Below are 22,586 nucleotides of genomic sequence, written 5' to 3' on the forward strand. Positions count from 1 at the left end.
TGCACAGCCTTACTTTGTACCTTCTGATAAGAAGCCTGCAACATTATAGACAAAAAGGATCGGGGGGTTTTGTGCTAGGTGCATTTAAAACGGATTTTGGGAGAAGAACTAAAAGAGATCCACTTCCCTCTATGTGGTTTTCTGTTTTTTTTAAAGAAACCACTACGAAAATGACACACTCTGCAGAGATGTCCTTATGCAAATAACCTGGATAAAAATCAGAAGAATCAAGGAGGAGACTAAGGAGTTATTTTTAAGTGAATGGCTTTTTGCTATACTGTCGTTTTTATTTCCATGCACTAACCAGAAAGTCTCCCAGCGTTTACCCATGTTTCATACAGTCAGTTCTTGCATTATTCCCCTATATGATGAATCAAATGAATGAAATGTTAATACTAGACTAGGAAATAAAATTGATTCAGCTGGTAGTGGAACAGCAAGATATGTGGATTGCAAAGGAACATTTCAGTGTTGAAATACCCCAAAGAACAACTCCCATGTGGTCACCAAGATTGATTGAGTACAGCCCTGCATGACATCTACAGCTCCTAGCAAAAGTGGCCACAAAGCAGATTTTGGGTTTCAACTGTATCCACAGATTCAATTTTAATATTTTGACATAGGCCCTTTTAGATCATTGAATAGCTCACCTGTGCAATTAATTTCTTCATCTTCTTATTACTTATGAAAGATGTTTACAATCCCAATTAGAGATGGAAGGAAGCTAGAGCATCAGGTGTCTCTGTGGAGGTGGAAGAGAGACAGTTTTGCACTTGAGCATTTTACTGTGCTGTTTGGGTGGGGGGTAAGGTAAAGGTAAAGGGACCCCTGACCATTAGGTCCAGTTGTGACCGACTCTGGGGTTGCGGCGCTCATTTTGCTTTATTGGCCGAGGGAGCCGGTGTACAGCTTCTGGGTCATGTGGCCAACATGACTAAGCCGCTTCTGGCAAACCAGAGCAGCGCACGGTAATGCCGTTTACCTGCCCACCGGAGCGGTACCTATTTATCCACTTGCACTTTGATGTGCTTTCGAACTGCTAGGTTGGCAGGAGCAGGGACCGAGCAACGGGAGCTCACCCCGTCACGGGGATTCAAATCGCCAACCTTCTGATCAGCAAGTCCTAGGCTCTGTGGTTTAACCTACAGCCCCACCCGCGTTTGAGGGTGGGGCACAGAAGGCTAAAAAAATTCAACCCAGAAAGCTTATAGGGAAACAAAAGCTATAGACTTAAAGACGGGGAAGAGAAACCTAGCAAATAGTGAGAAACAAAAACTTAATGTGAACTCTGTCCTTCTGATTGGCCTAGAAGTTGGACGGCAGAGTGGAAATAAGATATATGACTAAAGCTGGTAAACAGAGAGAGTTAGAGATGGGGTTAAAACACCACTAGAGAAAGAAGAAGGAGCTGAAACCAGAAGAAATCAGAGGACTACAGTGGAACCATACTCCAAGAAGAAAAGCTGGACTCTAAGAGGGCTGGAAACCCCCTTGTTGTTGTTGTTTAGTCGTTTAGTCGTGTCCGACTCTTCATGACCCCATGGACCAGAGCATGCCAGGCACTCCTGTCTTCCACTGCCTCCCACAGTTTGGTCAGACTCATGTTTGTAGCTTCGAGAACACTGTTCAACCATCTCGTCCTCTGTTGTCCCCTTCTCCTTGTGCCCTCCATCTTTCCCAACATCAGGGTATTTTCCAGGGAGTCTTCTCTTCTCATGAGGTGGCCAAAGTCTTGGAGCCTCAGCTTCACGACCTGTCCTTCCAGTGAGCACTCAGGGCTGATTTCCTTAAGAATGGAGAGGTTTGATTTTCCTGCAGTCCATGGGACTCTCAAGAGTCTCCTCCAGCACCATAATTCAAAAGCATCAATTCTTCAGTGATCAGCCTTCTTTATGGTCCAGCTCTCACTTCCATACATCACTACTGGGAAAACCATGGCTTTAACTATACGCACCTTTGTTGGCAAGGTGATGTCTCTGCTTTTTATGGTTCTGTCTAGGGTTGCCATTGCCTTTCTCCCAAGGAACAGGCATCTTTTAATTTCGTGACTGCTGTCGCCATCTGCAGTGTTCTGGAAACCCCCTTATTGCTACGTAATTGTCTTGGATAGTGAAACAGACAGTGCTATTTTTCTAGAAAAAGAGGTGCAAGAACTCACCATGAACTCACCTTGTTCTGTTATAATGGCAATGGCGTCCACTGGAGAGGTGCCAGAACTGAGTTCTGGTGAGCTCTGGCTGAAAAAAAGCCCTGAGTCTAGACTAGATTCAGCTGGGGGCATTTCCTCTGTATTCTTTACTTTTGTGCTTATGGTTAACTGGTTAAATTGTTTTCTTCCTTTTCTACTTCTATTTTCTAAATTAAATTATATTTTATTAATAAAATACACCAAAGATAAAGAGCATAAAGGAGTATTGTTATAATGAGGCATCTAATCATAGCCTGCATTTTTATTAAGGCTTGATCAGGGCCTGTATTTTAAAATGAGCTTAAAGATTTTCAAATGTTCATGCCAGGCAGAAGACCAGCTGCCTAAGAACCTTGGCAAGATGTTTATTCTCCTGGATAAGGGGGCCCCCTGATTTATAGCAGAAAACAATTCTCAAAGTCAAAGGGAATTACAGGCTGACAGCCAAGGTTACACTGACCCTACATATTACAGAAGATAAAAAAGCAGAGAAAAACATAATTAAGAGTTGGTAAATAGTAAAATAAAACCATGTGCCTCCCATTAAACTTGAGCCATATTTTCCTAAGGTTGAAAGGTCAAGAGCAGTGAAAAAGGCAACTGGCTTGGCTGGAGAAGATAGGTTTTCTTTCTTTCTATTTTTGAGGCTGGAAACTGTTCCTTACTTTGAAAAGGTTTATTCTTCTAAAAGGCTATCTATGTTATGTATTAAATATATTGGCTTAAATGTAATTATGCAAAGGAATTAGAAGCTAAAAATGTTAAATCCTTATGCTAGATTCTTATTTCATATAGTTGGAAGAGATCACAGGGGCCATCAGCCACCAGCCCAGCCCCCCTGCCAAGCAGGAAAACATCATTAGAGCATACATATGGTTGTCAGGCCTTTGTTTAAAAGACCTTCAAGAGAAGGAGATCTTTCAATGATGATGTAAATTCAAGATCCTTGACATCTGTTTAAGATAAAAAATTAAGATTAACCATCTGTTTTGGAGGGCAATAGGGCGAGGTGAGCTGGTAATTAAGGTTCCTTGTTGAGACACATGTAAGATATATTACTACTTATTTGTCATTTATAGATAGAAGAATATATAGCTTTTTGTTTCCCATAAAAGGACAAGAGGAAATGGGTGTATCTTTTGTGATTGGTTCTAGCAAACAGCCAATAGGAATTTCAACCAGGCTGATTGGACAGAGGCAGCCACAGGAGGAGCAAGGGGGCTGGATTAAGGAAATATAAGTGCTGGCCAGAATGGCAAGAGGCCAGGCCAGAGCTTGGTAACCATATACCACTGTGCCTCATATTTATTTGTCTGACAAATAAATTATTATTTTAATTTCTCTATTGCTGCGTTGAATATTTCATTCCAGCTAAGCGTTAACCACAAGCAGGGTGCTACAATAGCGGGTTGAAAGCAGCATAAAACATTACCAAAACATACAATTTTTGTCATAAACCTGTCAGGCTTATGAAAACAACAATTATCTGATCCTAATTTATATATTAAATTTATATATTAAATTTATAAGGTGTGAAATACATTGATAGGGGTTTGTTGTTGTTGTTTTTTTTTTTTTTTTTAATCTCCTTTACATCTGCTGAAATTATATTAAAATGGAAGTTACCCGGAATTCCTTTGTTTCCTGGTTATTCTTTGATCCAAATCTTACACCTGTTTTCTCATATATGTATCCTGGTTTTGATCCAAGACAGGGTTGCCATATTTTGAAGAGCAAAAAAGAGGATATATTCGCTGACTTTTACTTTTAACTATGGATTGCTATGATGACACTACCCATGAAAAGGAGGACGTGTCCTGGGAAAAGAGGACATATGGCAAACCTTACAATTATTCTTTTATCCAGATGAGAGATAAATAGCAATTCACATTTGTTCTCTTTCCCCATATTTTCTTATCAAAGAGGGGGTTGCACCTCCATTTTGAAAAGAATGGGGGGGTCACCTTCCTTCCATGGCACTTGTGATGTCCTAAGTTTTCAAATTGAGGTGTTTCCCTTTAAAAATAACTTCTCAAGAACTTGAAATGGCTGCCTTAAAGAAGCATTTCAGAAAACTTTGGTTTCCTTTGGTTTAAATTTGGGCTGAGGCCTTGTTGTTCATCCCGTGCCTGATTTCCTCACCAGAGTATTCAGTGCAGGCAGTCGGGTGGCAAGCAAACAAGTTTAAGAGGGTTTTTGTTTGCGTCTCAAGATCCCATAGCCACCCCCTCATTGATGAATAAGACACAAGGACACGGATATTAGGTTAAAGGTTATTGGGCAAATTTAGGCAATGACTTTATTGGTTACAGAATGTGAGTAGTATTGGCTTAGGCATTGGAATTGACCCGACTATATCTGACTCCTGCCCATCACACAGGGAGTCCTGTAAGGGTCAACTACCAGTAGGGGAAGCCCCGTCGATGCAAACCAACTTGAGCCAGCGGCGTAGCGTGGGTTGTCAGCACCTGGGGCAAGGCAAGTAATTTGCACCCCCTAACCCGGGGCAAGGCAAGTAATTTGTGCCCCCTAACCCGGGGCAAGGCAAGTAATTTGCGCCCATAACCCCTAACCTGCCCATACGACGCCGCTTGCCCGGAGGAGGAGGAGGGCAGAGAGGCGAGGAAAATGCAACATGGCCCAGCTGCTGCTGCAGCAGCGGCGGGGCTGTGAGGAGGGGCTGCCTGGAGCGCCCTCCGCGGCCCTGACGCGCGGGGACCACGGTGAGCGCTGAGAGCCGCTGCCTGCCGGACGCCTTCAGCCCAGACGCGCACACAGCTCGTCGGTTCTGCGAGACATGGGGCTCTGCTACAGCCTGCGCCCGAGGCTCTTTGGCGACTCCGGAGGCGGCGAGCGCCCCCCCAGATGTTGCGCCTGGTGCGGCCGGGCCCCCCTGCACCCCCCACGCTACGCCACTGACTTGAGCTCCCCCTGGGTTCCTGACAGGGTTGTGGCATGGCCCTAACCCTGCCCTGAGCTTCAGACGAGATCCATATTCCCCAGATTCCTTTAATGGAATACCCTTAAACTTGGAGGGGCAGGTGATGGCCACACCTCACCTTCCCCATCACAAGATCAACCAATGCCTAACCTTACAAAGTTGTGATGATTGCTACGAGGTAGGCGAAAACCAAATGGCCCATGCCAATTTGCCAAGTCAAGTGGAAAAATTCCTATCAGGCCCCTCAATGGCAACCAACCGAGGTCCCTAGCAAGGCCAATATCGAAACCTGAAAATAGAGAGGGTGGGCGGGAGATCAAGGAAGTGAGGCAGAAGGAAGCTCTCTGGCTCGCGTCACGGTTTAAATGGGGCCCGGCCACGCCCCCCAACCAGCGGATTGGCTGGCTGGAACAATGACATGGCCGGGGACCTCCGGGAGACACGGGACTCCACCCCCCGCCCCCGGAGGAGTGTGGGTGGCCATGTGGTCCACCGCAACTCCTCGCCACTAGGAAGTGGAGCAGATTTGCTTGTTTGTTTTAAAGCCTGCTTAGTGGAACCAGCCAAGGTGAAAAGGTATGTACCTATTTGATGGCAGTGATGAGGATAAAAGAAGGAGTAGCTGGATTAGCAGTTTGGCTCTTCTCTCCTCCCTCCCCCACTTGCGAGGCTACAGACCTGGTTATCACAACACTATATATTGTATTTCATGTAAAAGTGACATGGGCCTTTCAGTTGGCCGGAGGAAGACCGTAACACTCTGTTTTTGACAATTTGTAATTTTAATTCAATTTGCTGCAAGGCTTGCCTGCCCAAGCATGGAGGCATCTTTTAGTAAATTAGCCCTCCTGAACTTGACAGCTGAAGCAACCACATATTAGTACTGACAAGCTGAAAGAGCACTTTCATGTTTATACAGACTTTTAGCATCTTAGGAGGCGTTGGCAGTGGGATCCCTGAAGCTGTGGAAGAGGTGCTGCCTGCAAGAGGCACAGCAGAGCGCACTGCAGCCCCAAACCCCACCGAGGAACAAACCTAAGAAAGTCCAGAGAAGAACCTGGCCTGGCAAGAAAAAAATGTGACCCTGGCCAAAGTGAATCAGCTCTTTACTGACCCTTGCCCCACCCCCAGCTTGTAGCCAGGTAAGCCTGCCCACCCTCAGTGCACGTAAGAAAAAAATTAAATGTTAATTTTTTTCCATCTACAATACTGTCTTATTTATTTTATAGTACAGTACATTGATTCTTGCCTGCATTTTATGGATCTATAGCATGGGTAGGCAAACCAAGGCCCGGGGACTGGATCCGGCCCAATCGCCTTCTAAATCCGGCCCACGGACAGTCCAGGAATCAGTGTGTTTTTACATGAGTAGAATGTGTGCTTTTATTTAATATGCATCTCTGGGTTATTTGTGGGGCATCAGAATTCGTTCATTTCCCCCCCCCAAAAAAAAATAGTCCGGCCCCCCACAATGTCTGAGGGACAGTGGACAGGCCCCCTGCTGAAAACGTTTGCTGACCCCGATCTATGGTCTCGTTAGACAGTAAAATCTGTGTTAAATTGCTGTTTTAGGGGGTGTTTTTCATCCTCTAGAACGGATCAGTTCACTTTTCCATTACTTTCTATGGAAAAGTGCGCCTCTATTTATGTACATTTCTAATTATAACCGGACATCCAGAACGGATTATAGTTGTAAGTAGAGGTTCCACTGTAAATGCATATGCAACCATGAAGCTCAACTTGTGACCTTGTTAAAAAAAATGAAGCATGTCATGCTGTCTTGTAAGGTTGTTGCTGAGATTTCTGCATTGCAGGGGGTTGGGCTTGATGACCCTTGGGATCTTCCAACTGTGCAATTCTATGATTCGGTGAGTTTATGTACTCTGCCTGCTGGATGCTTGAGGACTAGTGAGTTTGTCATTCACTGAGAAAGCAGTAAGGAACTTCTTCAGAAGAGCAAAGTGCATGGATTGCAATCCAAACATTAAACAAGGTATTTCAGAAAATCATAAAAACAAAGGTAAAAGGTAAAGGTAAAGGACCTCTGGACAGTTAAGTCCAGTCAAAGACGACTATAGGGTTGCAGCACTAATCTCACTTTCAGACTGAGGGAGCCAGCATTTGCCCACAGACAGCTTTCCGTGTCATGTGGCCAGCATAACTAAAACGCTTCTGGCGCAATGGGACACCGTGACGGAAGCCAGAAGAGCACATGGAAATGCCGTTTACCTTCCCGCTGGAGTGGTACCTATTTATCTACTTGCACTTTGACGTGCTTTTGAACTGCTAGGTTGGCAGGAGCTGGGACAGAGCAATGGGAGCTCTTCCCATCACAGGGATTCAAACTGCTGACCTTCTGATCAGCAAGCCCAGGAGGCTCAGTGGTTTAGACCACAGCACCACCCGTGTCCCTACATAAAAACACAACAAAACAGTTCGCCAGGACATCACTGCTGAGAACAATTCAGCTGGAGTTGGAGTCAGCCTTCCAGAGTCCCTTTCTGACTGTCACACAGCAAACTGGGAGGTAGGTTAGTGTGTTTAGTTTCAGCATTGCAAAATACTGAAAAAAAATAGTTTTGTTCAGTTCAACATGCATCATTTCATAATACCAATTGAAGGGAGTGGAGGGAAGGACTAACAGTGTCCATCATATCTGCTCACCATTTACCGGTATGTCCCAGACTGGCAGATGCTACTTGATGGGCAATTAGTTGTTTCACTGATTTGTAAGTGAAAACAATCAAGAAACATATGGAGATAACATCAGCAGTACTGGAGGTTTCCTTAGGTGTAGCAATGTAAGGGGTTACTGTTTTGAGCCACGTTTTTAATATAAAGCTTTAGAAAGGATCACTCTGGTGTCTGGAACATCCTTCATTTGTATCCATGCACCCAACCAATCTCTTGAGCCCTCCCTTGAGCCAGTGGATTAGGACAGTTACCTCTTTAGAGACCACTAGACCATGGGTAGGCAAACTAAGGCCTGGGGGACGGATGTGGCCCAATCGCCTTCTAAATCCTGCCCGCGGATGGTCCGGGAATCAGGGCATTTTTTACATGAGTAGAATGTGTCCTTTTATTTAAAATGCATCTCTGGGTTATTTGTGGGGCATAGGAATTCGTTCATTTTTTCCCTTCAAAATATAGTCCGCCCCCCCACAAGGTCTGAGGGACAGTGGACTGGCCCCCTGCTGAAAAAGTTTGCTGACCCCTGCACTATACTGTTGCTAGGTGAGTTGTCACTACTAGCACCATAACTCAGCAGGACAATAAAGGTGCAGGTTTGTTGCTTGCTAACAACCACAGACAAGGAAATATAAATGGTCCCGACAAACTACATCCCCATAGAAAAGTGGGAAAAAGACATTCCAAAAGGTGTGTGTGAGCAGATGGTAACATTGGAAACTCCCCCCCCCCCTTTAAATAATAATAATAATAATAATAATAATAATAATAATAATAAAATGAGTCTTTTAAGGAAGTTGCTGTCCATACTACTTCTCTAACTAAATAAAGTATTTGAGGGGGGCTATTATTTTTAGGGACTTTGTTCCACAGTTCAACAAACAAAGCTAAAAGATAATCCCGTTGCCTTTGGCATCCTCCTTCCGCAATTGTGTGTAGCTGAAGGCAAAAGGAACTGAGCTTGAGGGAAATAATTTTTTTTGAGATGCTACTGTGGGTATTCAAGTAATTCAGGGTCACGGGAGTTGTGCATTTTCTCCTTAAACTACATATCAAAATTAATTCTCATTGACTTCATGTCACAGTTTCTGTCCATTAACTGATACACAGGGGGAATCCCTTCACTGCAGAACGAGTTATCTCCCAACACTCGTCAACTTCTGACTGTACAAACTACCCATCTATCCCAAAATGTGATCAAACTGCCACAGCACCTGAAACAGAGCAAACAAATTTGGTGGTCTGGCAAATAAAATAAAATCATAAAGCACAGGCTGACATTGCTAGTGCTGAATAAAGGCTAGGCGGGGGGAGGGGGGAGTCTGTACTGCATTGTTTGCAGTTTGCGTTTGAATATTCGACACAGAAAGAAACTTCTACTGGAATCCAATTTAAACAGAAGAAAGATAGGACTCGTGGGGTTTTTGAAATCAACAACAAAGTCATTGAGAAGATCATTTTGAATTGAAGGATTGTTCATTGGTCTTGGCTGAATGAAGGGCCCAGATGACACAGAGAATGGGAGGTCCACCATCCCAACATAGTTTTGTTTTCCTAAAAGCAGCCATGGGGAATTGGCATTTGGAGAAGGGCTGTGGTATGGGGCAGTGGGGTGGGGAAGGAAAAAATTCCTGCTTTCCCACCCACCAATTCCCCAGTGTGAATCCCCACCATGAAGCTGTTATTCGGCATGGAGGAGAAAACACAGAAGTGTGGTTTGCTCAGCATTTAGAGAATATTGTAACTGTTTTCCAAGAGTAAAGTGAAAATATTTCTATTTGTGGCACCAATGGTGCCAACTTGAATAAAATGTGTGTGGGGGGGGAGTAAGCCCCATCCTGCATAATTGATCACACAATGTAGTGAAGGCACACCATTTGAATGGCAATGCCCATCAGCTTGGGGGGGTGCCCCTCAAATATTTTATTGGGGGCCCTGAAGGGACCTTGATCACTAGAAGTTGGCTTCTATGTGTGTAACCAATTTTACTTAGGTGGGTACAACAATTAGATCTCATGTGAATAGACTGAGGGCATTTTCTATTTAATGGGTTGGGTTCAAAATTGCCCTTCTTCTGAGTCTTTTGCCAAAGGAGGGACTCCTTCAGTTGACTGAATTATTTTGTCTGTTGGAGGAAGGGAACTCCCGGAATGGGAGAAAGTTGTGTGGATCAAACCCTACATGTTTTATATTTTGTTTCCATCTTACTGTTTTAAAATATTCCCATGCCTTTTCGTTTGTACAGTTAAACCAGACAAAGTGAAATTTCTAACTACAGGGAAACATCTGCTGGTGAATCACTTCATATTTACCATGGCCTCCTGCACCTTACAAAGGATGTCTTCTAGGGCACACACTCAGTTCATCTGGCTGTTGGTCAGTGCTGTTGAGCTTCATTATCACCTTATATCAACAGAAATGTGTCCTAGAATACAACTAACATTGTACATTAAGCGGGGGGAAGGGATCAGTGGTGGTACTTAAGTTGTCCATGTGGGCCACTCTTGCTTCCTACACATAGGCAGGCTGGCCCAGGCTCAAATGGAATTGACTTGAAATTAGTAAATAGCCTGATATAATATGAGCCAATCTAAACAAAGTTCAGTTGAGCCCTGATTGTGGGCATGTCAAGATTTAATTCCTATAGTGGTGGCAGCCAATTAAGTGTATTCCAACTTAACTGGGAATGGGGGTGAGAGCTTTGGGGCAAGGGTATTTGGCAGTAGTATTCCTCCCTAGCTTGGGTTAACCAGCATATTTGAGACAAGTAATACTAGTCTCCAATATTTCCAAGGCTGGAAATTATATTGTGTATTTTTTCATGTTGGAGCCACTAATAAACATCTGAGAAATCCTGATGTTCCCCAAAACATAGTTTGAAAATCACTGGTTGACAAAATATAGATATGAAGATGTTGCACCAGTAAACTGGCTGGAGTTACAGCTACTCCTGAAGAAAACCAGTTGTGAGCTGAAACCTGTTGCAGGCAGAGACATGCATAGTAATAAGGATGGGTGAATCAATTTAAAAATTTAAGTTTATTCCATCTCATTTCAACATCAGGTTATACAAGCTTTTTAAAAAGTCCTCATGGAAATTCATACTCATTTTCACATGTGTATCTCCTAATATATACGTTTTTGAAGGTCATTGCGCTTAATACTTATGTTTGCTGGCAAGTGTTTTTTCCTAATACAATGTATGTGCATTTCACACACACCCCACTAATATGTGCGTATTTCTGCACACACTTTCCCCAAGTATACAGTGGAACCTTGGTTCTCAAACTTAACCTGTTCCAGGAGTCGGTTCAACTTCCAAAACCATTCAAAAACCAAGGCACAGCTTCCAATTGGCTGCAGGAGCTTCCTGCACTCAAGCGGAAGCCGCATCGGACGTTTAGCTTCCAAAAAGGTTCTCAAACTGGAACACGTACATCCAGGTTTGCAGCATTCGGGGGCCAATTTGTTCAACAACTAAGCCGTTCGAGAACCAAGGTACCACTGTATACTTATTTGTATTTGGAGAACTGCATCACAAAAGTCAGAGGAGTGCAAATTTCGACGGATAGGGTAGTTCTGGTTTGTGTGGTACGCCTGCTGATATTCCCAATCTGGTCAATGTTATACAAGGCGACCAGGCTATGGAGCTGCAATCTGTTTAAAAAAGTGAAAATGTGCTACACTTGAGTGTCAGTCGATTGTCAAGGAATGTATGAATGTGGACAAAAGTTCAGAAGGTTTACGATAATTACAGTCCATACTGTGCATCCTCACAGAGTTCTCCCATTGTTAACTGAATTTTATGGATTTTTCCTTGATTGCTTCCCTGGCCTTCAGATTTGGGCTCGGCTGTATTATAACACCCGATGCAACAGAGAAGTTAATTCCCTTCCCCGCTGGTATTCTGATTGGACTGTTGCACTCTGTTAGATTTTTTCACTAAATCATAGCTCTGGAATGGTCTTGCCACAAACTGTTGAATTTACATAATGATTTTCATACTTTTTTCATACTTAATCCAGTTTACAAAGCCATGGCTTGTTTGCAGAAGCCGTTGCCCCAAGGCCACTTACAGAATAAAAGGATGTCTGGATGCTGGTTTAGCTCAGCAGTCAATGTTCCACTAATAGTCTAGTCAATCTAGCTCAGAACACAACTTCACCTACAACAAATTGCAGTCAAAGCATTTCCTTCATGATGCCAAAATGCTCAGGAATTAATGGATTAGATGCTCTAGAACAGAATCAAATTGAGGTGTGCTTAAATCATGAGTCATCTTCTCTTAATATAAAAACATTTCTTCCCCATTATTCTATGTATAAGTGTAACTTGCAGCCCCCTCCCCATCCATGTTTAAACACATGGGAACTCACAATATCTTTATTTAAACAAAATTATGGTGGGAAATCCTTCATTTCCCAAATCTGGTCTAAAAAGTTAATCTAAGTAAAATTAAAAGGTGAACTCGTTCCCTTTCTCCTATAATTGTTTGAACTCCTCCATTTTTATGAACATGAACAGGCTTTGACTGATATTTGCATTCTGATGAAGTGAATCCAGTATCTATGTGGCAATTTAATTATGACATATATTAAGACAAAGTTAATTTTATTGAAATTGTATGCATTCATATCCACAGACTTGCATGTGATTCCTGAGGATTGGTATAGGTTTGAGAGAACTGGGTCTCCTCAGTCAGACACTGGGAATGAGAATTAGGTGGGTTTGCAATGCATTTTTATCAACAGTATATTTTGGAGAGTCGTTTGTTCAGTAAGCATTTGGACACCGCTTGAGATACCTTGACCAAATTTTTCATGATGGTTTCTGAGATCACGTAGCAGCTTCTCATCTATGTTTTGATGCAACTGGATGCCATTTTGAATCAAGCTATGTTAAAGAAATCTCTTATAGAGGTGATTGACAGAAACCCACCCAAAGTCAATGTTTCTGGAGAGCCTCATTGCCCTGTTAAGGCATGCTTACCAGTGAGTGCACTAGAGGGCAACGTTGGAGGATATTGGCTGTCTGGTGTGACCCTTTGTATGGCATGGACATCAGGCACTGGGGTTTAAAACTAGGTTGTGATATCTATATGAAGAAACTATTCTGAGACTGAAATCAATTTATTATTAATTCACATATGTGCAGGAATCTGTATAGTTTGAAACTAAGTCTTAAACAACAACAAAAAGGAACAAGCTCCATATGTGATGCTTATATGGAAACAGAGATAGTCAAACAAGCAAATAAACAAACCCTAATAAAGCATATTGATGATAGCATGGTAGGAGGTGACTTGGTGAAAGCCAGGTCACTGATAAATAGTATAGAGGTCAATAATCTAAGAGCTAATTCTTTACCCCATTAAATGAAATGAACACTTTCAAGCCTTCTTGGAAGCAAAGTCCCAAGTCAAATCACTGTAATGAGCACTCACACTTTACATTGTTTGTGCCCTTTGCGGGATCGTACATGGTGCTACAGTTCCCAGGAAGCTTACTGGCAAAGAGGGGCTGGCTTGCCTCTCAGTGTTAATTTTTGGAGGTTCACGCCCAGCCTCAGTAATCAAATTTCTTGCTGGGAGGTGGGACCAGCCCCATTTTTGTCTCCCCATAGCAATTCATCACAACTTTGGCAGTTATGGCTTTGGTTGGAATCCTTTAGTCTTTTCTTCCCCATATGTGTGTGTGTGTGTGTGTGTGAGTGAGTGAGTGTGTGAGAAGTGGTGACTCATCCCACCCCCTGCGTTGGCGATTTCAGGCCCCCCTCTTAAAGGGGTTATATATGGGTCTCAGTGGCCATACACTGTAAGGTTGTCAGTGAACTACCCTGCGTGTGGGGATATGGGCTGGGCTGCCTGCTACATTTATGTATTGCAGAGCACCCCCATATCCCATTTACCCTGATGAGCCCCAATTCTCCCCCCCAAGCTGGGGGGCTGGGGGGGATACATGCCCAAGGCCTAAGCCAAGGTCTTCTTACATTCAGAGGTTTAATAAAGTTGTGGCCTAATTTTAATTCCATATAATGTTGTCAGAGTCTTTATTCCTTCCTTATGATCCCTGGGGGCTGGGGATGTCGCCACCTGGTCACGCAATATAAACCTCTCCTAGCTTTATGCATAGCTGTCAACTTTTCCCTTTTCTTGCGAGGAATCCTATTCGGAATAAGGGAATTTCCCTTAAAAAAAGGGAAACATTGATAGGTATGGTTTTATGTTCAGCTGAAATCAGTCCTAATCCTGCTAGGCATTCCTGCGATGTAGAAGGGTACAGATAACCTATCCTTTTCAACATCCGATCCAACAGCTGAAGTTAAAGTGAGAGTAATGGAGAGCACTACACATAAATTGGGGTAAAGATGCTGAATATTACACTTATGAATAAGTTGAATGGCTGCCCAAGCTGTGTATTTACCTTGAGGTTGGTTATATAACATCAATATCCCTCTTGATCTCCATCAGCAGCTCTGCTGAATCAATGCCTCCCCTCTAATGAGGGCGTCACTGTTTAGGAATATTTTATCCCTGCTACAAGTCCTTTCCTTTTGAGTGATTTGGAGGTGTGCGTGTTCACAAAGGATGCAAATGTGTCCTCCTCATGGATCACTTCCAAACACCCAGTGCTCCCTGCCCAAATCTGCTTAGGTTCATGGGAGCCTAAATTCACAACATTAACTGTGTGGTCCCTCTTTGGATGTGTTCATGTAGCTAACAAGAATACCATGCAGTCTGGCACAGATAAAATGTCACCAAGGCAACCACCAATTGAAGCTGTAATGAGTGGAGTCAGAAATCTTCTCAGAGCGAGCATATTTGCTTGTGAGATACACTGTTATTTTAACCCGGCAGTAGAAATGTGTGTGTAATAGGAAGATGCCAACTTCTCATAAATAGACTCAAACCTGCATTTAACTGCTAGTGGTCAACTTTGCCTCAGGTGATCACTAGCCAGTTAAGCATTGGGGGCTATGACAATGAAAGTAATGGGGTTTTCATCTTCCTTTCAGTAAGTACTAATGATGACAAGAACACAAGCAACTGGAAATAACTGCATAATATCCCTCGCTAATAATAAACCGCACCACATTTTTATTTGAGTTGCCTTTTCTCTTTTAAAGTAAAACTATTCCTGTGTGGATAATTCCTTCAAAACTCCACGCAAGGAGAAAAGAAAGATGTTGCAATGCAATCATATTTCAACAGCTGAATTACTAGTTTTGCAAGAAAATTGCCCGTAATGATCCACCATTTCCACAGTATAATTGTTTGGTCAATACTTTTATCTCAAGAAAAATGTACAGTCCCTTTAGTGCTGCATACAGGAGCCTAGCACAATTGGAAATATAGATTAGTGGCTTATGCTTTTATGTTGTGGTAACAGCCCATGAAATCCAGCAAGAATAAAACTACAGCCTCAGTCTTCATAACATAACACACTCAGGTACATTCCCTTTACCCACAAAAATTACTGTGTGGATATAATACTGGGCAGGAGGGGAGAAGGTCAGGGAGGTGGTTCATAAGCAGGTACAGTGGTGCCTCGCAAGACGAAAATAATCCGTTCCACGAGTCTCTTCGTCTAGCGGTTTTTTCGTCTTGCAAAGCATCCCTATTAGCGGCTTAGCAGATTAGCGCTATTAGCGGCTTAGCGGCTTAGAAAAAGGGGGGGGAGGGAAAAAACCCGCAGGAACTCGCAAGACATTTTCATCTTGCGAAGCAAGCCCATAGGGAAATTCGTCTTGCGAAGCGCCTCGAAAAACGGAAAACCCTTTCGTCTAGCGGGTCTTTCGTCTTGCGAGGCATTCGTCTTGAGGGGCACCACTGTATTTATCTGCAGTGTTGCTGGATGATGAAGGTGGGTGGAGGCAATGGAGATCAGTCAGCATCTTGCAAATCCGTTGCCACTCACTAGCTAGCAGTACCCTCTGACATAAGAAGCCATCATCAGCCACACACCTCTATGTGCTAGGCAAGTCACCCTGACTCACCTCCAGATGATTTTCAGCAATAATACACTTCCCCTCTCAATCACCCCACAATGGTGGAGGACGCGGGTGGCGCTGTGGGTTAAACCATTGAGCCGAGGGCTTGCCAATTGGAAGGACAGCGGTTCTAATCCCCGCAACAGGGTGAGCTCCCATTGCACTGTCTCAGCTTCTGCCAACCTAGCAATCCGAAAGCATGCCAGTGCAAGTAGATAAATAGGTACTGCTGCAGCGGGAAGGTAAACGGCGGTTCCATGCGCTCTGGTTTCCGTCATGGTGTTCCATTGTGCCAGGAGCAGTTTAGTCATGCTGGCTACATGACTCAGAAAGCTGTCTGTGGACAAACGCTGGATCTCTCGGCATGAAAGCGAGATGAGCGCCGCAATCCCATAGTCGCCTTTGACTGAATTTAACCCTCCAGGGGTCCTTTACCTTTACCTTTGATCCCTACCTATATCAGCCATTGCTAAAGAAGAAGAAGGTGTTGAGGTTTGTGAGAAACTGCAGCTTTTGAAGTGGACAATTAGTGAGTTGGCAAGAAGCCAAGTTAAGCAACAGGTGATGATTGGCTAAACGTTTTTCCCTTATAAGCAGCATAACACAGTAGTTTGGTGTTGGAGTTCAGAGGTTGGTGTGTAGAGTTTGAATCGAGTCTGTGTATATAGTAACTTGTACAAAGCTGTGCTATGTACATAATAAAAGCAAATACAAATCAAGTTACTGTTCAGCACGTTATGTTCCTGAGTCATCATCCTGGACTACATGGACTAAGCAGCCGGTAGCAGATAGTTTTGGTTGAGATCCATCAACAGAAGGTATTACGGAAAAAGAAATAGTCAGCATCTTTGGCTTATGAGTGCCTTGCAGTGCTGTGATTCTGTGTCTAATGCTACAATGTCATTTTGTGTTTTTATACTAGAAACCCTTGTGGAAATGGGAAACCAGAAAGTAATGTAATGAATACGATCTACCAGGAAGTTGTGCTGTGGAAGACTCATTTAAATTCAGGAAAAATTCCCAACAGAGTATGTCAGGCAGATGGCAGATGTGGCAATTGGTTCCAGAACCAGTGTCCCACCCCTGGGAGCTAAGAGGGAAGGGGTGAAGTTAGATTCCAAGGTATGAAGTATCTCCTGGTTTTGGGGTGGAGATAATGGTTTGGATGCAAGGCTGTCAGTGGAGTTTGATCATAAAGAAGTACATTTCTGGCTAAAAGCCTTGTGAATGCAAGTATCGAGGTGACAGGGGTAAGCTGGCTACTGTAGTCAATTTCCTATACTGCCTTTGGTGGACAATCAAACAGGAAGTCAGGAAATCCCCAAAGATTGTGCTTTTGTCTCATCATATTTTATGAAAACTTTGACAGGGAGGTAGAAAGTGTGCCTGCCCTGGAGATCAGCAAATTACAGCACAGATCTAGTAAGTGCAGAATTTACAAGGAGTCATAAAAGCCTAGTAACAATAATGCACTCTGCTCCATGCCTCACCAAAGATGCCACTTGCCATTTCATTATGTGTTATATTTTCCCTTCAGGAATTGAATTTAGCACAGAAAGATGGCAGTTAATATGGGGGAGGTAATAACAGTAGATTGGATTGTGTGCAGAAGCCGTGCATTTGCAAGCTGCAAATAACTGCATTCTGAGGTCAACAAACATAGTATTTTAGTTGACATAATCACTGTGTTCTTCCCACTTGTGTTTTCTTGTTTGGTATTCGTGGAGGCGCTCACCTGCCATTTGATCCACCCACCTACCTAGGAGTTGGGTTTTTTTAAAAATAAAATAGCTCTCCCCTTTCTACGAAAGGATAGGGAGGGTGGCTTACAAACCCGCTACTATAATAAAACATGCAGTCAACAATAAAGTCAATATGCAAAAATATAAAAAGGAGCACTAAAATACAAATGAACAGCAGTTGAATAATGCAACAAACAAACAAAAATATATCCATTATTAGGGGCTGCATCCCTGCTCACCCCACTCACAAACTTTCCCTGCAATTCCCCCACATTCATCCCCTAGAGATTCCCCTTCCCACACCATGTGGTTACTAAGCTTGTTTTTCATGCTCTCAATTCCATTATGAAGCCTATTCTCTCTTCTCTTCTGCAGCCCAACTTTGTACCCATTTTCAGCTTCACCCCCATGTCTGTGCCTCCCCCCATCCTTCTGTGAAACCTCCTGCATCTTCCTAACACACTGCAACCACTAAGCACCCTTTCCCTCTTTTGCCTATTTATAAAGCCACTGTCCCCTCGTATTCTCCAGACCCTTTAATGCTCCTGCATTCATCTTCAACCCTGTTCCTGTGGTAAAGGGTCTTCTCCTTCATGGAGAGCACATATTGCGGTGGGGGCTAACAAAACACCCCACTGTTGCTGGGCAGGTAAAGGAGTGTTGGCCACCATTTCAATTGGGCTCTTCTTGTTGTTGGGAGGATTTATATGTTGCCATTTTGTGATTGACAGCATTGAGCTTCCTCTTTTCGCTGCACGCATCGCATCATCCATTTGGGTGGGAGAGAGAGTAAAATGTTTTGGTCCTGCTGCCAGTGTTCCCTGCCTGAGTCTCCTGATGCCTTCAAGCTGCGCTGCAACAATAATGCCTGAATTGGCCCCTGGCCTAAATGCATAGGTGGTGAGTGTCTGTTCTGATGTGTTCATGTTTCTTCAATACTTTCGTTTTTGAATCCCTGCTGATGCTAAGGAATGGACTTAATTGCAATGTTTGCTTAAGGTGCAGCACTGTGAAATATCGAGGGCTTTATAAAACTACCCCAGGAAGAATTGTTTCACATTTTGCACGTTCTGTTCCTGATAAATATTATGGCAAGAACTCTTAGGGAGAATCCTTAAACAGGCAGTTTGTTCTGACTTATCTCTAGAAAAGTGGCAGGATGCCAAGTCGAAACCTCATTTATTTTCACACTTGCGGCTTTGGCTGCAAGCAAAAGGTTTATTTCTGACATTTCTTCCAAAGGTCCAACTTCGTGAAGCCCAGGGAAAAGAAAGAAGATTGGACATGACCAAAAGTATTCAAGTTATTATCTAGTCAATTCAGGCCTTTATGTCTTGGGGCCTTTTCTTCCTTAAAGGGTAATCCATGGAAAGGAAAAACTGCAAAAATGAGTGGTAGATAGTCTGCTGTTGCCAAAGAAACAAATTTATTTGGTTTGTCTCTTGACTAGAGGTTATAACATCCATATATAACTTAATGTAATGTAAAGTTATATAGTGTATATTTAACCATCTTCGTGAAAGTGTCATACGGGCCTTTACAAATTTTAATCCGAGAAGCAAAATAGTAAATCCTCCAAAAATGTAATAGATAGATTGGCTTTGGAGGAGAGTACACATGTGCCAAGTCACCAGGGCAACAATTCCCCACAACTTTATTTCCGTTCATAATATTTAAGCATAAAGTGTAGAGTGAGCCGTATTTTCAAAATTAAGCGATACAGCGTTGGGTAGAGAAAATCTGGACTTTGGTGCTAATGATTTGGCATGGAGGAGATCCATCACATTGGTGAGGGCAGATTCAGTGGAACTTGGGTGGGGGCAGAAGGCAGATTGGATGGGAGTCAAGGGCAAAATTGGAGGAAAGAAAGTCCAGTTAGTGGAAACATGCAAGAAAGCAGCATTCTCCAGGAGACTGGCAGCAAAAAGTAGGCGGGCTGCAAGTTGGAGAGATGAATGATTTCAATATTCAGTGATTATTATCCCTTGACTTCAAAGACCCATTTTAGTGGGCAAATGGCCTTTTATTTTCCCATTTAACAGCTGTAAATTTGAAAAAACCCTTTAACGCCGTCTAAAAAACTCCCTACAATTCACATCTAGTGTGTTCCCTGCTTTAATGATCCTTTTGGTTTTCCTTGTGCTTATAGATCTCTGTCCTCAGCAGATGGTTTATAATTTTAAAAATGCCTTCCGCTTGATTGCCTATAGAAATTTTTTATGGCTCAGCCATATTGGCAGCTGGCGCTCTGCCCTCTTACAGGGATCCCCAGGATGCATTTTAGTTACAGGGTATCCAATATTTTACTCAATATTGTATAGACTGTTGCTCATTAAAGGATGTATATGCAAGAATTGTCATCTAGCACTGGGTCAGCCTGCAAAAACTTATGTTCTACAATAACTGGATTAATATCCTAGACATTACACCCAGGGAAAAAGAATACTGGCTATGACCAAAAGTATTCATGTTACTCATGACTAACATGGGATTAAAGTGTGACTGATTTTCTCTAGGTGTATTTCCTTTCTCTGGAGATCTGGAGACTAATCTTCACTCAGGACTGGATCCAGACTGGGTTTCTACGCCATTGTGTACAATGTTGACATCATTACCTTGTGCCAGGGCTGAGAGGGTCTTGGTCTTCCTTTCATGACATCTTCCTTTATCCTCACATTTGAAGTGGCTGGGTAGCAGGGTGGGTCTCATCTGTTACTCAAATGCTGTATCAAGGATGTATGCCTCTGGGACTTGGGATACACCAAAGTGATTGCTGAGCACAAAGGCATTATGGGGACCCAGGATGTACCAATTTATACCTGACTCTCAGATCTGGTCCAACATGAACTAGATGTTTCTCCAGTTCAATGTACGCCACCATCTCTAATCTAATTCCAGATTCTTGCTGCATGTTATTTTGCTGTCAAATTCATACATTAACACTGTGGTTTGAAACGGTTTTGTATGGTTGGCTTCTGTGCTTCATTAGCAATGCCAGCAAAGTTCAAAAATAACATGCTTGAAATCCAAATTTCCCCAGCTTATAATTTTTGATTCTTTTGAATCTGAACTCCCTTGCCCTGAAATTCTTACTCCATTTGTAAACAACAAGAAGATATGTTGTGAGCAGATCTGCCCATTTTGCACCTGCATGGCTGGCATTCAGGGAAGCACATTCAGGTGTTTATTAACACCTTCTCAAATGAAAATTGCCCTTGATTGCCAGAATGGACTTCAAATGTTAACATAGAAATGCATTTACAAAACAGTACCTTGGTACCTGAGAAATGAATTAGGCCACTAATTTCTCTCTCTCTCTTTCTCTCTCTCTCTCTCTCTCTCTCTCTCTCTCTCTCTCTCACACACACACACACACACACACAGACACACACACACACACAGCCTCTGATGATGGCAGGGTTTTAAAAGATGTGGATATTTTCTGACTTGTAAAACTAGCAAAAATCCTCAAAGGTGTTGTCCCCAAATTTGGCTGCAGTGAACTTTGAAGTGAAATTAGGGAAATCCCCATTGGGTAACATAAATGAGGAGCTGGGAAGGGTTCAAAACAAAATTTTGTGGGGGTGGGTTTTCACTACATCCCTAGTTTACTAGATGTTGTTATGAACAAAATTAAATGATTTCCAAGGTTTCCCTTCAAAGCGAAGCAACCAAAGAGTTGTGTTAATTGATACTAGTGAATTTCTAAGGTGGCATTGTGTCTTTCACATTCTTGTGAGATGCAGGGAAACCTTGAGGTGTTGATTTCAGTGTCTTGCCATAACACAGTCATCCAACACTTGTGAAGGCATATATTGTTGAAGGCAATATATGCAGGCATAGTACTCCTGAGTGACTGTCTCAGCTCGGATCCCTCCTAGCTTTACGGAGCATCGCGGAGCCATTCTCTTGCCTCCTTTGATCATGTTGCACATGTAATGAGCAGTTTTAATATCTATGCTAATATTGCCTGCTGCCTCAGCCTTCTAAGCTTGACATGAGCCCCTGTGGCAGCAAAGGAATTGTTATCTAAATTAAACTGTATCAGCTTTGATTGAAAAGGAAGGCAATTTTATTAACCAGTCACTTGTGGGAACATGTCATAAGCTAGCTAGATGTCACGGGAGCCCGGTATCTCTTGATAGATGTCAAGTTCAGATGCTTCAGATAAAGTAACCCTTCTCCCTCTATAAACTTTTTAAGATGGCTGATGGTTGCCCAGACTATGTAACGGAGGTTAGCTTTATCTACTTAAGAATGTTGCAGATTAGTCATGGAAATTAAGGAAGTTGTAGCCCATGAGAGCTGGACCATAAAGAAGGCTGATCGCCGAAGAATTGATGCTTTTGAATTATGGTGCTGGAGGAGACTCTTGAGAGTCCCATGGACTGCAAGAAGATCAAACCTCTCCATTCTGAAGGAAATCAGCCCTGAGTGCTCACTGGAAGGACAGGTCGTGAAGCTGAGGCTCCAATACTTTGGCCACCTCATGAGAAGAGAAGACTCCCTGGAAAAGACCCTGATGTTGGGAAAGATGGAGGGCACAAGGAGAAGGGGGCGACAGAGGACGAGATGGTTGGATAGTGTTTTCGAGGTTACCAGCATGAGTCTGACCAAGCTGCGGGGGGCAGTGGAGGACAGGAGTGCCTGGCGTTCTCTGGTCCATGGGGTCACGAAGAGTCGGACACGACTAAACGACTAAACAACAACAACAAGCCCATAGCCTTGAGTCTTTATTCCAAGGGGGTGCCACACCCCTGGTTTCTACACTATTTACAGTAGTAGTAGTAACAACAACAACAATTTATTTATACCCCACCCATCTGGCTGGGTTTCCGCAGTCACTCTGGGCGGCTTCCAACAAAATATTAAAATACAGTGGTCTATCAGTTGGCATAATGCCTAGGTAACTATGCACAAATTTTTAGCTTTAATCTGGGACAGACCATCCCAAATGCCACTTTCCACTAGGAAATACTTAAGATGATGCACTGCTTTCTACAACCTTAGGTGCCATTAGACATCATCACTCCTTAAC

The 22,586-nt window shown here is 43.1% G+C and overlaps 1 long non-coding RNA gene across 1 annotated transcript in view; it reads left to right on the top strand.

The window, feature by feature from the left end:
• Window positions 1-22,586, top strand: part of LOC307201179 — an 820,028-nt gene that overhangs the window by 540,856 nt on the left and 256,586 nt on the right. The gene's annotated exons all lie outside the window — the stretch shown is intronic.

This window comes from Podarcis cretensis, assembly GCF_951804945.1.
Source record: "Podarcis cretensis genome assembly, chromosome: 13".
In the NCBI taxonomy this organism is placed as follows: domain Eukaryota; kingdom Metazoa; phylum Chordata; class Lepidosauria; order Squamata; family Lacertidae; genus Podarcis; species Podarcis cretensis.